The sequence below is a fragment of the Myotis nattereri genome (assembly GCF_964212035.1).
Source record: "Myotis nattereri genome assembly, chromosome: 10".
NCBI classification, from domain to species: Eukaryota; Metazoa; Chordata; class Mammalia; order Chiroptera; family Vespertilionidae; genus Myotis; species Myotis nattereri.
In genome coordinates this window covers 23,010,418-23,016,937 of record NC_138085.1, presented here as the reverse complement: position 1 = coordinate 23,016,937, position 6,520 = coordinate 23,010,418, and positions in this window count along the sequence as shown.

Below are 6,520 nucleotides of genomic sequence, written 5' to 3'. Positions count from 1 at the left end.
CTCTGGCCCTCCTCTGGCCTTAGTGCCCTCAGCTCCCTCCCTTCATCTACATGCTCCAGCTTCCCCTCTTCCCTCTCCTTTTCCGCAGCCCATTCCTCATGGAGGCCTTCCTTGGCTCCCTCCAGTAGGAGCAGGTGCTCCATTCTGAGCAGTGAGTGTGCCCCAGCACTTTGCTGATCTATGTTTCTATCTTTACAATAGACTTAACCAAAGTTAACTCTTTATTTTCCCCTAAGCATAAATATATTTAATAAGAGAAACTTTGAATGCAAGCCTGTTTTACAAGGGGTCAACTTTTAAAAATTAAAGCTGTCACAGCCCTTGATCTTTTACACACTCCACACAGAGCAGATGCCTAGTGATAAAACATGAGGAATTGCAAAGAATCTATTCCATGTCACACCCTCACTTTAAAACCATTCATGGGCTCCCAATTACCAGAGAATAAAATCCAAACTCCTTAGTGTAGAATTTAAGGCCCTTCACAACCTGGCTCAAATCAGGTTGTACACGTGTCTATTACAATGTGTCACCCTGAATAATGTTGCTCAATTAGCAGGTTATGTTTGTCTCCAGGCAAGGTGGGGAGCTTCTGGACCACAGGAAGCAGATCTTACTCATTCCAGGCCCTGCCCACTTCCCCCTCGCTCTAACCCAGCGGTTCTCAACCTGTGGGTCGCGGCCCCTTTGGCGGTCGAACGACCCTTTCACAGGGGTCGCCTAAGACCATCCTGCATATCAGATATTTACATTACGATTCATAACAGTAGCAACATTACAGTTATGAAGTAGCAGCGAAAATAATTTTATGGTTGGGGGTCACAACATGAGGAACTGTATTTAAAGGGCCAGAAGGTTGAGAACCATGCCCTAACCCATTAACCAACACATGGAAGGGGTTCTAATTGTTTTGGATAAAATTATTTCCATTGTATTTCTATGTCAGCTGGAATTTTTATTGTGGTAAAATATACATTATTTGAAATTTCCATTTTAACTCCCCCCTGCCCCCCCCCCCTTCCTAATCTTCACCCATGGATACATTTTCACTGCTTTCTAGAGAGAGAAGGCAGAGACAGAGAGAGAGACATAGATCAGTTGCCACACCCAAAACTTAGGTATGTGCCCTGATCAGGAATCAACCTGCATTTGGTGTACGGGACAACATTCCAACCAACTGAGGCACCCAGCCAGGGCCCATTTAACCATTTTTAAATATACATTTCAGAGGCTTTAGTGCATTTATACTGTCAGCTGGATTTTTGATAGGTTATCTCAGCAGATCTCTCATTGTAAAATTCATCATGATGAAGAAAAGGGGAATAAAGGAGAGCGGGTGAAAGACAAAATGCGCAGGACAATAAATTCAATGATTTTGTTCGGATTCTTACAATAGGGAGATTGATCATTAATGAGGAACGTATTAAAGAAAAGGAAGGTGACCTGGTAAGGAGGTGACCAACAAGGTCTTGTCTGAGTCATCGAAACAAGGTGGACGTGGATCTTACCTTGGAAAATTCTTTTAAAGTCAGCCATTTCTCAGAATTCAAAATGGGGTGTTGGGGAGTCACGGGGGTGGGGGGTTCTTGACTGTAGCTGCTCTCCAGAAGTATGGGGTTCAGATAAAGCTCTACGCTGTCAGGGTGTTGAGGGGAGGTGAAGGGAGAGAGAAAAAGGAGTCATGCCCCTCCAACACTGCTCTACACATGCCTAGAACCTTCTGAAAGCCCAGTGAGGTCTTGACCTACCATCCTTCCAGCTGCTTAATATTCCTCTCTGTCTCGGTGGAATCATCTCCCATGATCCAGGCTTGCACACCTTCAGGACGTGGGGCATTCATACACAATGCGATTTGTGGGTTCCAGCAGTTCTGGCTGATTCCTCTACTTTCCTGTCTTCAAAGCCAAACAGGTACCTTTATCGAGGAGCACCTTGAAGCCTGATGCCCATGCTACCCTCCACGACAGAGACTCCAAGGCAGCGCTGTGGCCCCATCCGTCCCTCTCCCTCCCACTTTTCACTTTTTATTTTTTTCAATTAGCAATAATCATGCCTCGGATAAACCTCATTGGCTACGATACTGCCACTGTGCAAAGCTAGCACCCTCCCACCGTCAGCTCCATCATTCCTCCCTTCTCAGGGACCCAGTTTGGGCTCTGAGGTTGGGCCCATCTTCAGCCCAGGTCGAGGTTGGCCTGCCCGCTCCCTTCAGTTCTCTGAGCAGACCCTGGAGCATAGAATGGGACACTGACTAGCTACTTTCCAGTGGTGACTTACAAATCTGGCCTCCTAACAAGCCTCAATTAAGTAGCCAGGAGTGCTTTTGGCATCCCCAGATTCCTGGTTCCCACTCCCAGACACCTAATTCATCGGTCTGGGGTAGGACCCAGGGGTTTGGTTTTGAAAATATTTCCCCAGAGAGTTTGATTCGCGGCCAATTTCCAGAACCAAGGCCCTCTCACATCTAGGATCTCAGTGTGATGATGTCTTGGTGTGATGGGCATTTGTACTCAGTTCAGAGAGTGAAATTCAAACAGGATACAGCATCTGGATTGAGAGATAACATTTAGAGATTTGCTTTAAAATAGTCTGGGGGGCCCTAACCGGTTTGGCTCAGTGGATGGAGCGTTGGCCTGAGGACTCAAGGGTCCCAGGTTCTATTCCAGTCAAGGGCATGTACCTTGATTGCAGGCACATCCCCAGTAGGGAGTGTGCAGGAGGCAGCTGATCGATGTTTCTAACTCTCTATCCCTCTCCCTTCCTCTCTGTAAAAAAATCAATAAAATATTAAAAGAAAAAAATAAAATAAAATAATCTGGGGGAAATTGTGTGTGTGTTGCGGGGAGGGTGGGATAGATGAAAAAAGCAGGATGTTGATGGATGTTGAAGCAGGATTATGGGTATGTGCAGAGTCCCTCCAGCTCTGTAATAAAAAGCTTTTAAAAATCTCCCTTGGAGATGATTAGGAAATACGCTGGGTATGCATTTATGTTGTTTTCTAAGTTTTCTCCAAGGAATGAAAACTGTAATTAACTATAATCTAGTAAAGTTCATTGTGGCCCATTCAATAAAGTGTTTTCATAACTAAAAAGAAAGAGTCTGCAATCTAGAGGAACAGACAGGGGATGAGAATATGCCAGAGCATGTCATTTCTGTGCAGGGGACAGAGTATTTCTAAGTGTCCTGGGACGGTTCTTCAAGTCAAGCCTACTGCCCAATGCATTAGTAAAGACTTCCCACTTAACATCCTAGCTCTCTTAGCAGTTTAATTTCCCAATATATCAAGGAATTGGTATCAGTATATTATTTTATTGCTGATATTAGTATATTAATTAAGAAATTAGCATTTGGGTTTATCACTCAGTTACTTGTTTAGTCAGTGTGACTTACCCTCCCCAATCTGTTTGCCCTTCAGTGAATTGATAAAAATCAGTTCCTGAGGGCCAGATCTCCATCTGTGGTGACTGATGAAGTGACAGAGGTCCCACCAATTAGGGACTGCCTCCAGGCATCCAGGTGCCTGCTTGTCACAGAGCTGGAGCGTAAGGTTCACCAAGCATTGCACGATGGGTGGGGAGGAGGGAGAAGAATTCCGGCACATTTGAGTTGGAATGCAAACATCTGACCTTTTGAGACCTGGCTCTTTTGTATGACCTTAGGCACATTATGTAATCTCTCTGAGCCTCAAATCTCCTCTCTGCAAATTGGAAGTGATGACACCTACCACACTGGATTGTTGCGAGCCATTCCCTGTAAGATTGTATAAGCAATGCACAGGCACACTGTGGACTCTAGAGAGTTCTATCCGTATCCAAATTACTACTGTTTGTACAGCTTTGTGAAGGCTTGCTTGCTTGTGTTCTGCAATGTGTTTGGGAAAGTGGGTTTTGGTCCCTTTGGAAGAAAGTACACATGTCAGAAGAGGTTTATTAAATAAAGTGGAAACCACTGGCTCACTTGAGGATATCACTCAGGGATCTGGGGTGCAGAGTAGACATGTGTAATGTGCAAATCCTGTCACTGGGGTTTATAATTAGAAAAATGACAGCCCTGGCCAGGTGGCTCAGTTGGTTGGAGTGTCGTCTCGTACACCAAAAGTTTTCGGGTTTGATTCCTGGTCAGGGCATATACCTAGGTCAGGGGTTCGATCCCCAGTTGGGGTGCTTACGTTTCTCTCTCTTTCCTTCCCTCTCTCTCTAAAATTAATTTTTAAAAAATATCTTTGGGTGAGGATTAAAAAGAAATATGATAAACTATTGCTTTGAAGATCAAACAGCAAAGAAACGGCTTTGGTGGGTATAACCTTCCTCATTCGCCTTCTGCCTGTGGAAGATGAGCCGGTGGAGAAGCCGAGCTCTCCAGGAGCTGGGTGGGTGGAGGAGTGCATGGGTGAGCTGACCTGCAGCTATGGCAGAAGCCAAGGGACAGTGTGCATGAGGTTGGAAATTTCCACTCTGGCAGCAGGAGGAGCCCATCACCTCAAGGAATGGCGAGCCCTTTAGGATGAGTGGAAGCCTTGGGGTCGTAGGGAGGACACCTGGGGGCTCTCATGTCTACCTGGCCCCAAGTCCTGAGCCAACCTGATGACGGCTACTTCCAAATCGCAGATTTGAGGGTTGTTGGCTCTGGAGGCAAGCCAGGAGGTCAAGGTTAGACTACGCATTAATTGGTAAAAACTGAAGATTAATGTGTAAGGAGCCTAATTGCAAAAAAGGTGGTTGTATTTCTTTTTTTTTTTTTTTTTTAATATGAACTGTGTCCAGCACAGCCAGGGGTGAACCTGAGGAGGGGCAGTGAAGGATTAAAGAAGACAGACAAGAGAGGCCAGGTGGGACACTGTTCTTGGATGGAGAGACCGTGGTTGTATTTCTTTAACTTGAATTCCATATGGTATTTCTTTAAACAACTGACTCATGCATAGCTGCTTTGTAGTAAAGATTTCTATTTCTATTTTATTTTATTTTATTTTATTTTATTTAATTTTATTAATCCTCACCAAGGGTATGTGTTTCCATTGCTTTTCAGAGAGAGAGGAAGGAAGGGAGGGAGGGAGAGAGAGAGAGAAACAGCAATGTGAGATCTCACATCGACTGTGGCCTCCAGCATGCTCTCCGACCCAACCTGGGGCAGGGAGCAAACTGGCAATTCAGGCACGTGCCCTTGACAGGGAATGGAACCCATGACCCTTCATTGAGCGTGCCAACACTCTAACCACTGATCCACACTGGCCAGGGGAAGATTTCTATTTTCTATCATGAAGACTTGTACAATGTCTCTTGGTTTCAACATTTCTCAGTGAAAATAGCAACTTGGAATTCACTGCACAGAGACAGGTTTGGGTTTCAATTCTTGGCTTTGTTGAACTTGCCTAGTTGCATGACCTTGAAAAAGTTATTTAACCTCTTTGGGATCCAGTTTTTCTACCTGTAAAAAGGAGAGTTATAATAACACCTACCTCACAGAATGCTATGAATATTTAAAGGAAGAAAGATGTGGAAGGCATAGTGCCTGGTACATAGCACTCAATAAATTGGAGTTATTTTTTAAAAAAATATATTTTATTGAATTTTTACAGAGAGGAAGGGAGAGGGATAGAGAGTTAGAAACATCCAGGAGAGAGAAACATCGATCAGCTGCCTCCTGCACACCTCCCACTGGGATGTGCCCGCAACCTGGGCATGTGCCCTTGACCGGAATCAAACCTGGGACCCTTCAGTCCACAGGCCGACGCTCTATCCACTGAGCCAAACTGGTCAGGGCTGGAGTTATTTTTTTAAAGTATGTTTTTACTTATTTTAGAGAGAGAGGAAGGGAGAGGGATAGAGAGACAGAAACATTGATGAGAGAGGAGCATCATTGATGGGCTGCCTCCTGCAAGCCCCCTACTGGTGATCGAGATGGCAACCCAGGCATGTGGCCTGAGTAGAAATTGTACCAGTGACCTCTTGGTTTATGGGTTGACTCTCAACCACTGAGCCACACTGCTGGGAAAATTGTAGCTATTTTTATTGTTATTTGGGCCTTCACTTCTGGATTACAATGGCAGCTTCTTAACTAGACTGTCCCCCATCCCATCTACCCAACATATTGCCAACAATTAACCTTCCAAATTTTTAGTTTCCATCATATCACTTCCCCAAAAGAACCTTCTGTTCCTCTTTAATTAGATTAGAACTAAATGCCAATGTAAAACAAAAAGCAACAACAACAAAAAACAGGCAAAATAAACAAACTCATAGATACAAACAGAATGGTAGTTACCAGAGGAGAGCAGGGGTGGGGGAAGGATGACGAAGGAAGGAGGGTCAGATAATAATGTGATGGAAGCAGACTAGACTTCGGGTGGTGCAATATACAGGTGTCATATTATAAAGTTGTACACATGAAATTTATGTAATGTGATTAACCAATGTTAGCCTGATAAACTTAATTAAAAATAATAAAATTACTTAAACATGTTTATATATTTAGAAAAAGATTAGCCCTGGCCAGTTTGGCTCAGTGGATAGAGCGCCAGCCT